The 12,219-nt window shown below is 35.9% G+C and overlaps 1 protein-coding gene across 6 annotated transcripts in view; it reads left to right on the top strand.

Moving 5' to 3' along the window:
• Positions 1–12,219, top strand: part of LOC106879036 (uncharacterized) — a 231,431-nt gene that overhangs the window by 60,974 nt on the left and 158,238 nt on the right. Inside the window, exon 2 of one of the 6 annotated variants that reach the window (XM_052967405.1) lies at positions 5,721–5,798. The exons of the other annotated variants lie outside the window; for them this stretch is intronic. The gene's annotated coding sequence lies outside the window, so the exon portion shown is untranslated. The remainder of the gene's footprint in view (positions 1–5,720; positions 5,799–12,219) is intronic. 6 annotated transcript variants of the gene reach the window in all.

Below are 12,219 nucleotides of genomic sequence, written 5' to 3'. Positions count from 1 at the left end.
TTATAAAAGATGGTAATTAATCATATATTAATTAATATCGATTAATTACCAGGAGGCTAGCACATTTAAAGAATCAAAGAGATTCAGAAATAGTATCTGCAATCTCAGGGGATTAAGGTACATTTTTAGTCTGTGTTTGTCCCCCCAATATCGCTTGACAACCGATGCTGGTGTGTTTACGTCCCCGTAACTTAGCGGTTTGGCAAAAAGAGACTGATAGAATAAGTACTAGGCTTACAAAGAATAAGCCCTGGGGTCAATTTGCATGGTCGCAGTCAAATGACTGAAACAAGTAAGTAAAGTAAAGTAAAGTAAAAGTAACTAGTATTTGTTTTTAAGTTTGATAGTCATTCTATCAGTCTCATTTGCGGAACTGCTAAATTGCAGGGGCATGAACGAAAGCTGTCGAACAGTGGTGCACAAATGCAGACACAAAGACACACACACAAAAACATATATATGTACCCATGTGCAATTTTTCAGTCAATGTCTGAGACATTGTCTGAAGAAATGCAGATAGGTATTTAGAAAATTGTATACATACATACATCTATGTGTATGTGTGTGTGTGTGTATAAAATTATTATTATTATTATTATTATTATAATTATTATTATTATTATTATTATTATTTGGCAGAATCTTTAGCATGCTGGACGAAATGCTTAGCGGTATTTCGCCCGTCGCTACATTCTGAGTTCAAATTCTGCTAAAGTCAACTTTGCCTTTCATCCTTTTGGGGTTGATAAATTAAGTACCAGTACCTTCTGGGGTTGATGTAATTGACTAGTCCCCTCCCCTAAAACTTCAGAGCCTTTTGTACCTATAATAAAAAGGAATATTATTATTATTATTATTATTATTATTATTATTATTATTATTATTATTATTATTATTATTAAGGTGATGAGCTGGCAGGCCTGTTAGCCCACCAGCCAAAATACTTAGTGGCATTTCATCTGTCTTTATGTTCTGGGTTCAATCTTTGCTGAGGTCAGCTTTGTCTTTCATCCATTTGGAATCAATAAAAATGAATACTACTCAAATACTGAGGTCAATGTAATCGACATTCTTCTCCCCACATAAACTGTTGGCCCTATGCCAAAATTTGAAACCATTATTATTAATATAATCATTTTCTTTATCCTAACTTCTCCTGGGTTATCTATGTCACATCTCAGCTCCATCCCGCAGCTTAAAGATGCAACACCTGAACTGCTCCAAGTATTGCTGCCAACAGAGTACGTCCTATGAAGTTTGGTATTTGCAGCTTTTGATGCCAGAATATTGCTTTCTTTGAGATGGTCCCAAGTGCACCAATTACAATAGGTACCACACTCACTTTTGAAGCTTTATGGATGCATTCCACTTCAATACTAGGTCTTGTGTACTTCCTGACTTTCCCCTCCTCAGTCTTCACAGTATTCTGGTTTGCAGGTATAGCTATATTGATGAAGGTCCATTCTTTGGACTCCTTCCAAAGAAGAGTGATATCTGGTTGGTTATGTTGCAGCCTCTTATTTGTGTAGATTGGCATATCCTATGTGAGTTCCAACTGATAATTCTCTGCTACTGGCAAAGGTTGGTACACATACCACTTGTTGGAACATTCTAACCCATACTTGCACAATTCCCAGTGTATTTGCACTGCCACTTTTCGTACTCCTTTTGAGCCAGTTTTGAGCATCCACTAATTATGTCTAACTGTCTCAGGTGATTTTTCATGTTGTCTACACAAAGGTGTTATTACTGTCTTATCAATGCTACACTCAATTGAGTTGGTTCATAAAGTTTGTTCTTGAACATCAAGAATCAGTCCTTTTGTCTCTTTCTTTAAAAAAACAATGTCTTAACCATCTCCAAAATTCTTCATCAACTTCCTCCAATGTTTTGCTGGAAAGACTCTCCATATAGGACCTCTTTCCAGTTGATTATCTTTTCTTTATTAGTCTTCATATTGTATAATTGGAGGGTTTCACCATTGTCACTGATCTCCTTCTCATTCTTCTTATTTTTATTTTGGTTTGACTTAGGTTCAGTCTTATTCCTGGTTGGATTTATGTGGGTAGCAGGTTATTACCTGTAACCTTGGGTATCCACAAGTTTCCAGTAGTCTTTCAAGTGCTTAGAACCCTCCTGATAATCCTTGCTGTTCCAAAGAGACAAACTTTCTGTAGGAGCTCTACACAACATTCCATTCCAATCTCCTTCAGCCATTTGTGTATATCTTTGCTTACTATTCCCAATGCACCAATTATTATAGGCACAACCTTTACAGTTTTCATACTCCAAATTCTTCCTATTTTAAATTTTAAGGGATTGCATTTATTTTGTATTTCGTCTTCTTTCTTTATGATCCTGGAATCAAATGGGCATGATGGGTCGATTAGCAAGAAACTTCACTTACTAATTGTAATTATTTTGGTTTGGCTCAGGTTTGGTCTTATTCCTGGTAGGATTTATGTGGGTACCCGATTACTAACTGTAACCTTAGGTATCCACAAGTTTTCAGCAGTCTTTCAAGTGCTTAGAACCCTCCTGATAATCCTTGCTGTTCCTAAGAGACAAACTTTTTGTAGGAGCTCTACCAGGCATTCTATTTCAATATCCTTCAGTCATTTGCCTTATTATCATTATTATTATTGTCAACTTTGTCTTTCATCCTTTGGGGGTCGATGAAATAAGTACCAGTTGACTACTGGGGTTGATGTAATCAACTTATCCCACCCCCGAAATTGCTGGTCTTGTGCCAAAATTTGAAACCTTTATTATTGTGAACTGACAGAATCGCTAGCATGCTTTAGCTACATTTCTTCTGTTTTTACATTCTGAGTTCAAATTCTGCCAAGGTTGACTTTGCCTTGTATCCTTTTAGGGTCAATAAAGTAAGTACCGGTTGAGTACTGGGGTCAGAGTGACTGACTTACTCTTTCTCCTGAAATTGCCAGCTTTGTGCTAAAATTTGAAACCATGATTATTATGATTATTATTATTATTATTATTATTATTATTATTATTATTATTATTATTATTATTATTATAAAGGCAGCAAGCTGGCAGAATCATTAGCATGCCAGACAAAATGCTTAGCAGCATTTCATTTGTTTTTACATTCTGAGATCAGTTTCGCCTTTCATCCTTTAGGGGTCAAATAAAATAAGTACTGGTGAAATACTAGGGTCAATGTAACTGACTAACCCCCCACTTCATGAAGTTTCAGCCCTTGTGCCACTTGTTGAAAGAACTGTTATTATTACATTATGAATTCATTATATTGATTATTAATATTTGTATTCATGAAACGTATTTTCTATGTTGTGAAGTTCTGTAGCTCATTGGATCCTGTCAAACCATCCAACACATGCCTGCACAGAAAACGGATGTTAAATGGTGATAATGATATATATGCTAAATGTAATTCTTATTCATTCATGTTGTTTTAAATTAATCATGCATTATCTTGTAACTTCAAGATGTGATTGTTTATTTTTAGAATGACAATGTAGGGTAGGTGTGAGGGGCCAGATTTGGCCATTTTAAACGTGAAACAATATTTGGGCCAGTTATGGCTGGTTTAAATGCTAAAGGGCTGAACAGATTTCCCAGGGCTAGAGATGATCCTGTTGTTTTTGACAAAGGCAGGGGAAAGCAGCTCTTCTAGGAGAAAGATACTCTAACACAAAACTTGCAGTCAAAATAGTAGTCATCAGTCATCTTGCAATACTTGTCACTGGAACCCATTATGGTGACTGAGAGAGTGGCAGAAATTCTGTACAGGCTTTTGTCATTTAAATCTAATGACATACAAATTCTCATTATCATTGCATTTCTTGATTCACTTTGTATTTTATTAAGTCTTATTTCAATGGATGTGTTGTGGTGTGTGCAGCATATTTGTGCACATACAAGAATGAAAATAAATCAGAAGTCAGGCTGAGTGTGAGATGACTATCATCTGACAAAATGAGGCACTCATCACACACACATACACACACACACGCACACACACATAACATCAAAAGATACTCGTAATGAAATAGCAAAAAGTAAATTAAATTCAAAACTGTAAGAAAATTAAAAAAATGTTATAAGTCATTCAAATGCTGAAGTGACTTCTGAGTTACTCTGTTCATATACCTATATATCATCATCATTATTATTTAACATCCATGTTCCATGGTGGCATGGGTTGGATGGTGTGTGTGTGTGTGTAGGCACACACACACATGATATTCTTCTCACAGTTTTTGTGTATCAAATTTCACTCACAAGGTTTGGTTGATTCAAAACTATGAGAGAAGATAGGGTGCAGTTGAAGACAGAACCACATGACAATGCCTGCACCCATATATATATATGGGTGCAGGCTATAAATGTCTTAAATACCCAACCGTGTGCCCTTAAAATATCTGTTATATGAAGGCCAAGCCTTGTCACACAGTCATATTGCTTTTGATAAGGATTGTTAATGGCACTACACAAAACGCTTGGCTACCTATTTCTGTATCTTGATATTCATGTTAAATTAGAAACACTTCATTCTTGCAACCAGGATCTGACTCATATAAACACATTGTACTTGCTACTCAAACCTGTATGTGGAGGTGCATGACTTAGTGGTTAGGGTGTTGGACTCATGATCATGAAATTGTAGTTTCGATTCCTGGACTGGGCAGCACATTGTGTTCCTGAACAAAACACTTCATTTTCACGCTGCTCCAGTCCACTCAGCTGGCAAAAATTAGCAATCTGCAACAGACTGGTGTCCCATCCAGGTAGGTCATTTATATCCCATGAAACTGGCCCTTATGAGTTGGCATGACTTGAGAAGGTAACTTTAATCTTTTTGTTTTTACTCAAGCCTGTATAGTCTGAGCCACATAGGGAATGAAAGATGGCAGCAAAATCACTTTAAAAAAGATAAATTTCTTTCATCTTTAAAATATAGCCTCATCTTTCAGGAGTATATCTTATGACACAATTGACACCAAAGACTCAAGATTGCAATCCTGTTCGAAGAAGTGGTTTGAAGGGCTGATTGGTTATGCTTGTATCCTAAGCTAATTAAAAAATATTTGACAAAGACTATTTTACAGAAACAAACTCAACAACTCCTTAAACAACTTCTAGATTACTTTCCAAATTTTTCTTTAGAGTATTACCTTACATACAGAGGAAGCACCATAAAGTTGGTTTTTTTTTAATGGAGAGATACTCCACAGATGCAGGTGTGTTATGTAGGTAAGAAGTTTGCTTCCTGACCATGAGGTTTTGGGTTCAGTTTCATTTTGTGGCACCTCCGGCAAGTATCTTCTACTATAGCTCCAGGCCAACCAAAGCTTTGTGAGTGGATGTGATGGATGGAAACTGAAAGAAGCCTGTCTTATAAGTATATACATGTGTGTGTGTGCATCTGTGCATATACATATCTATGTGTGAGTCTTTGTATTGTGTTTGTTCCTCACCACTGTTTGACATTCGGTGTTGGTTTGTTTAAGCCTTTGTAATTAGTAACGGAATGAATTCGCTCTCAAATAACACCTGACTGTCATAGAAGTATGACTGACTATCAAAAGATGTTTAATCCATTAAACAACAATAACAACATAATTTCCATGATTTCTTAACAAACCCAAAAAATATATTTTTTTTAGAATGTTGATTTTCTGTTTGATTTTCATGAGTATAACCAATGATCAAATTCCATTTTATTTTATGAGCCCTGGAAGAATGAAACAAAGTCAATATCAATGGGGTTTGGAATCAGAAATAGGAAATATCATAGAGGATAATATAAGGTATCTAATTCTATTATCCAGTCCAGGGGTTCTCAACCATTTTTTACCAATGGAACCCTTTGATTATTATTCTGTTCTGGTGGATCCCCTTAACCATTCGATATTTATAAACTAGTTTTATAGGAACTTCTTTCAAAATTCCTATTTTGTTTGTCACACATTAATTTATGTAGATTGAGCTATGTAAAATGTTAGAGAAAGAAACCAAGCTGTTTCTTACAATACATACCAATACATACATCTAAAGCAACATTTTTTCACGGCCCCTTGAAATACTATTGTAGATCCCAAAATTACTACTTTGTTGTGTGGACCCCCAAAAATCTTATATGGACCCTCAGGGGTTATATGAACCCTGGTTGAAAACCACTGGTCTAGCCTCTGTACCATCATTGTCACAAGAAATTGAAAAATATCGGTATCAAATTTTGGCACAAGACAAGCAATTTTGACGGAGTGGGTAAGATGATTGCATTGACTCCAGTGTTCATTTGGTACTTATTTTATCAACACCAAAATAGATGAAAGGCAAAGTCGATTTCAGCAGAATTTGAACCCAGAGCAGAAGAAATTCCACTAAGCATGTTGTCTGACTCACTAACGATTCAACCAGCTCACCGATTATTTTTCAAGAAATTGAAAAATATTGCTTTCAAATTTTGGCACAATTCCTGCAATTTCAGGGAAGAGTTTAAGTAAATTACATTGGGCCCCCAATGTTAAACTGGTACTTATTTTATTGAAACCAGAAGGCTGAAAGACAAAGTCAACCTCAGCAGAATTTGAATTCAGAACAGAAAGACAGACAAAATACTGCTTAGCATTTTGCTTGGCATGCTAAAGAAACTGGAAAATATTAATAACATAAAATAATTTTAACTCATTTAACTGACCATTTATATACTCTTAATGGTTTTTAGTGCAGAAATTTATACATGATTAAGTGAATAGAAGTGAATAGAAAAATATGTTATGATATGTTCATAAGCATAGGTGTATCAAGTGTGTAGAGTTCTTCATATATAAAAAAAGAAAAATAATAAAGATTTTTAAAAAAATAAGAATTGGCTGAATTGCTGAAAGCGATGCCAGCAAATTTCTTGAAATAGAAAGTGCCCACTTCTCCTGTCTCACCTTCTCTTCCCCTTTCTATTTCTCTCTCTCACACACTTGCTCCCTCTCTCTCTCCCTCCCTTCCACTCTTTCTCTCTTCTTCTCTCGCTTCCTCTCTTTCTTCTCCTCTTCTCTGTTTCTCTCTCTATTTGTCTACACTATAACTCCTTTTAACTCCTTGAAATAAACAATTAATTCTTCATATACACACACATGCATATATATATATATATATATATATATATATATATATATATATATATATATATATATATATATATATATATATATATATATAAACACATACACTTGGCTACCTTCTACAATTATTATCTCTGCTTATCCATAACATCTGCTTCTGATTCCATCAGGAATTACTTCCGTGTACTTATACACAAGTTAGAAACTCCATGTCTGCTAGGAATAAACTACTCATTGGATATCTATCTTGGATGCATATCAAAAGTCTAGCATTTCTTCAATTCTAAAGTATTTTAAGTTGATAATATTATTTCTTGTTCTGGAATAGAGTGTATATTCATAGAGAATAGTAAAATTTATTGCCATAAAAAATCCAATTGTTAATAAGATAATAAACTAGATATTTAGTTTCTTCACCCTCAGTTTATTCCATCTTTATTGGTTCTTTTAACTTCTTAATTTCATTTATCGAAGCTGGTATTCTGTCAAGTATTTTCTCCAGAACATCAGCATTCTTTCTTTCATGTTGTTTCCAAATATTTTTAACATAAGCATAGGCATGGCTGTGTGGTTAATAAACACATTTGCAACCACATGGTTTTGAGTTCAGTCCCATTGTGTGACTATAGCCCAGAGTCAAAGACAAGAAGTTCCAGGTATGGAAGCAAGGTCTAGAATCAAAAAGCCTCAGAGTTAACCGAGCTAAAACCAAAGTCTTAGTAAGTAGGAAGGCAGACAAATCACAAATCCCAGGTAGATGGCCCTGCTCAATCTGTAGAAAAGGTGTAGATAGAAACTCCATAAGATGCACTCAATGTAAGCTTTGGACACATAAAAGGTGCAGAGGAAAGCTAACAGAGGAAAGTTAATGAAAATAGCTTTTGTATGTGGAAGATGCACAGGTACAATAAACACCGAAAATGTACAGAAAATAGATTCCATCAACTGCCAGTGAGGTGAGCTAGAGGTAGTAGATAGCTTCCATTACTTAGGTGACTGAGTTAGTAGTGGAGGTGGACACTCTGAGAGCATAGCTGTGAGAATAAGATTAAGCTGAGCAAAGTTCAAAGAGCTCCTACCTCTACCAGCAACAAAGGGTCTCTCCCTTAGAGTGAGAGGCAGACTGTATGATGCCTGTGTGCAGACAGTCATGCTACATGGCAGTGAAACACAGGCTGTGACAGCAGAGGACATGCATAGTCTTAAAAGAAATTGAGCCTGTATGCTACAGTGGATGTACAATGTCTGTGTGAATGTTTAACAGAGTGTATGCATCTTGAGAGAAAAATTAGGATAAGAGGCATCAGATGTGGTGTGCAAGAGCAACAATTGCACTGGTATGGTCATGTGATGCATATGGATGAGCTTAGCTGTGTAAAGAAGTGCTGATCTCTAACTGTGGAGGGAACTTATGGTAGAGGTAGACCCAGGAAGACATGGGACGAGGTGGTGAAGCATAATCTTTGAACTATGGACCTTACAGAGGCAATGACTAGTAACTGAGACCTTTGGCAATATGCTGTGCTTCAGAAGACCTGTCAAGCCAAGTGAAATTGTAGTGTCATGTAACTAGCACCCATGCCTGTGGCACATAAAACGTACCTTTTGAGTGATGGGCCTCACAGAAGCAAAGTGACTGAGCTCCTTTCAAGTGTTGGGCTTCATGGAGGCAATGAACAAGACCTTTGGCATTATGTCATGCTTGAGAAGAGGACCCATCAAGCCGAGCAAAATCACAATCATGGCAGATACCAGTGTCATGCAAATGGTGCCAATACTGGTGGCATGTAAAAGTACCCATTACACTCTTGGAGTGGTTGGTGTTACGAAGGGCACCAGGCTGCAGAAACCATACCAAATCAGATTGGAGTCTGGTGCAGCCTCCCAGCTTGCTAGACCCGGTCAGACTGTCCAACCCATGCCAGCATAGACAACGGACGTTAAATGATGATGATGATGATGATATATATAGATAGATACATACATACATATGTGTGATATATAGATATATACCTACGAGTGTATGTGTGTGTATATATATTTAACCATCATAGAATTGATAACTGCAACTTCAGATCCAAGACAGACTGCCCACTGCAATGTCATTTTAGAAGATTCAACGTCATATACGAATGCCCCATTCACAATGTTGTAAATAACTCCTATAGCTACCACATTGAATCTACCACAATTTTAAACAAAGATATTATGCACATTTAAACATAAAGAGAATAGCAATTCCACATCACTGGCCAGCCACATACAACATCTAATTAATAGAAAAATACAATATAAATTTTCTTGGGCTATAATAGACTCAGGTATCCTATATCAGAGCCAGCACTCCATTTGTGGACTCTGCTTAAAAGAAGCCCTCAAAATTTTAATCCATAACTCACCAAAATTGTTTGATAAACACAATGAAGCCTTCACTACATGTATGCACAAATTCTTCCACACTTTTAAATTCTTTCATAAATCTAAATGTATGTTCACCACCCCGACGAACAGTACCCACATACAAACCCCTATGATCATTGACACATACTCCTCTATATCTCTTCTATCTCTCCTATATCTCTTTATCTCTTATATCTATCTCATCTCTTCTATCTACCTTACCTCATCACTTTATGAGATAAATATTAATTCTTTAATTAATCCTTAATTTATTTTTAAACCTTAACCCAATAAATCCCATAATATCTAATTCTGACTCCCACTCCTAAATAATTTAACATACACCCATAACCCCATTGCTAAAAATAACAAAAAATACCTCTACAGCCACTGACCTTAGCCAGAATGGACACAAGCATTTACTACTAGATTTCCTCCCTAACCCCTATTGATAAGGAGACTACCACCGATACCTACTAGTCTCTTTAAATTAATTTCATTTTGCTCTATTTCGTTTATTTTTTTACACTATCTTCCTCTACCTCCTCATCGTCTCTCTTATCTTCTCAGCTACCCTTATACACAATATTCTTTGACACTCTATGCTTATATATCTTACTTTATCCTAAAGCCAATCTTTAACCACCACCACCTCACTCTATCTATCTCTCTTTCTGTTATGTCTCAAACTACTGCTATCTAGCACCTTCGGATGATCTCTACTCAACCGCTACACAACTGCTACTCGACTGCTACTCAACACTCGACTGCTACTCAACACTCGACTGCTACTCAACACTCCTACCACGGCCAGACTACCTCTATTTATATGTCTTGGGAGATCCTACTTCTTCGCCTGGGGGCATCAATACAACACTTTCTATTTGTTTACTTTTCTTTCCTTTTACCACTTAATAGCCACCTCCGCTATCATTCTATTATTGAACATTGATATGTTTGCGTCATTTTTCTATGGATGTTTACAATATCAGGATTTTAACCCACATGGATCTACACAAGATTGCACCTGTCCTTGTTTCTACAACATCGGAAAGTTGAACTACGAATTTTTATGCTTCTTTTTTTCTTTTCTCTCTTTATCTCCTTATTCCTTTACTCCCTTCCTCTATGTTGTCATTTCATTTATATACACCCTTCTCATTTTCCCTATTTTTCCTTACTTGTCTCTGATGGTGGAATATCCCATACTCTAGAATATCCCAAAAACAGTCGTAAGACTTTGAAGTTTTTCCAATAATAATAATGTATATGACTTGAGATGTTTGTCTTACCTTAACATTTGTTGTCCTCTTTAACAATTATATATCTGCTGCATCAGAAATCTGCAATGGCTCCATAACTACCATCTCGGCAATAACCTTGGTGTCCTAGTAATCCATTACAGGACCTACCTGGCGTACCTAATTGTTTAGATCACCTTTGAACTAAACCTCCATACTTTGTATATATACATACGTGTGTGTATATGTATATATATATATATATATATATATATATATATATATATATATATATATATATATATATATATATATATATATATATATATATATATATCATCATCATCATCATCATCATCATCATTTAATGTCCATTTTCCATGTTGGCATGAGTTGGATGGTTTGACAGGAGCTGACCAGCTGAAAGTCTGTTCAGACTCTATATCCGTTTTGGCATGGTCTTTATGGCTAGATGCCCTTCCTAATACCAATCACTTTACAGAGTGTATGGGATGCTTTTATGCAGCACTGGCATGGGTGCTTTTTATGTGGCACCAGCACCTATGAGACTGCAAAAGTAGAGATGCTCAGCTGGAGAACAACCATACTTTTACTTAGCTTGATATGTCTTTTCAAGCACAGCAAACAACTAGGAGTCTCGGTCCCGTCATCCCCTCTGTGAGTCCCAACACCTTTCTCACCACTTCCTCCCACTTCTTCCTGGGTCTACCCCTTCCACATGTTCCCTCTACAATTAGGGATCAGCACCTCTTTTTGCAACTGTCATCACTGACGTGCATTACATGGCTGTACCAGTGCAGTCTTCTCTCTAGCACACTACATCATGCACACACATGTATATAAACATGCATACATTTATATGCATATAAGAAGGGATGACCTTTAAGTGGACATTTGATATGTTAGAAAGAGATCATCCATGATCTAACCACAAAGAAAATAATGTTCTCTAGAAAGAATTCATCAAACACCAGAACATAAGACAAATGAAAATATAAATTACGTTTTTACGTAAGTAAAAGAGTTGATGGCGAAACTGGTATACGATTAATTCTTTATTTTGTATATTTTCATTAGTCTTGCCCGCTTATGTTCTGGTGTTGGCTGAATTTTTTTCTGAAGAACATTCTTTTCTTTGTGGTTAGATCGTGGATGATCTCTTTCTAGCATATCGGATGTCCACTTAGTGGTCATTCCTTCTTATATGCATGTAATACAATTTTTCTGAATTTTCAGATTTTTTTATATGCTAGGCCACTGGTTTTAAATTGATGTTAATTAAATTAATATTCAATTTATCACCCTCAGTATATAAATGTATACATTTATATATATGTGTGTGAGAGTGTAAATGTATAAACATCTACCCATCCATCTATCCATCCATCTCTCTCTCTCTCTCTCTCTCTCTCTATATATATATATATATATATATATATATATAT

Source organism: Octopus bimaculoides, chromosome 1, assembly GCF_001194135.2.
Source record: "Octopus bimaculoides isolate UCB-OBI-ISO-001 chromosome 1, ASM119413v2, whole genome shotgun sequence".
NCBI lineage: Eukaryota > Metazoa > Mollusca > Cephalopoda > Octopoda > Octopodidae > Octopus > Octopus bimaculoides.
This window is presented reverse-complemented; position numbering and strand designations above follow the sequence as displayed.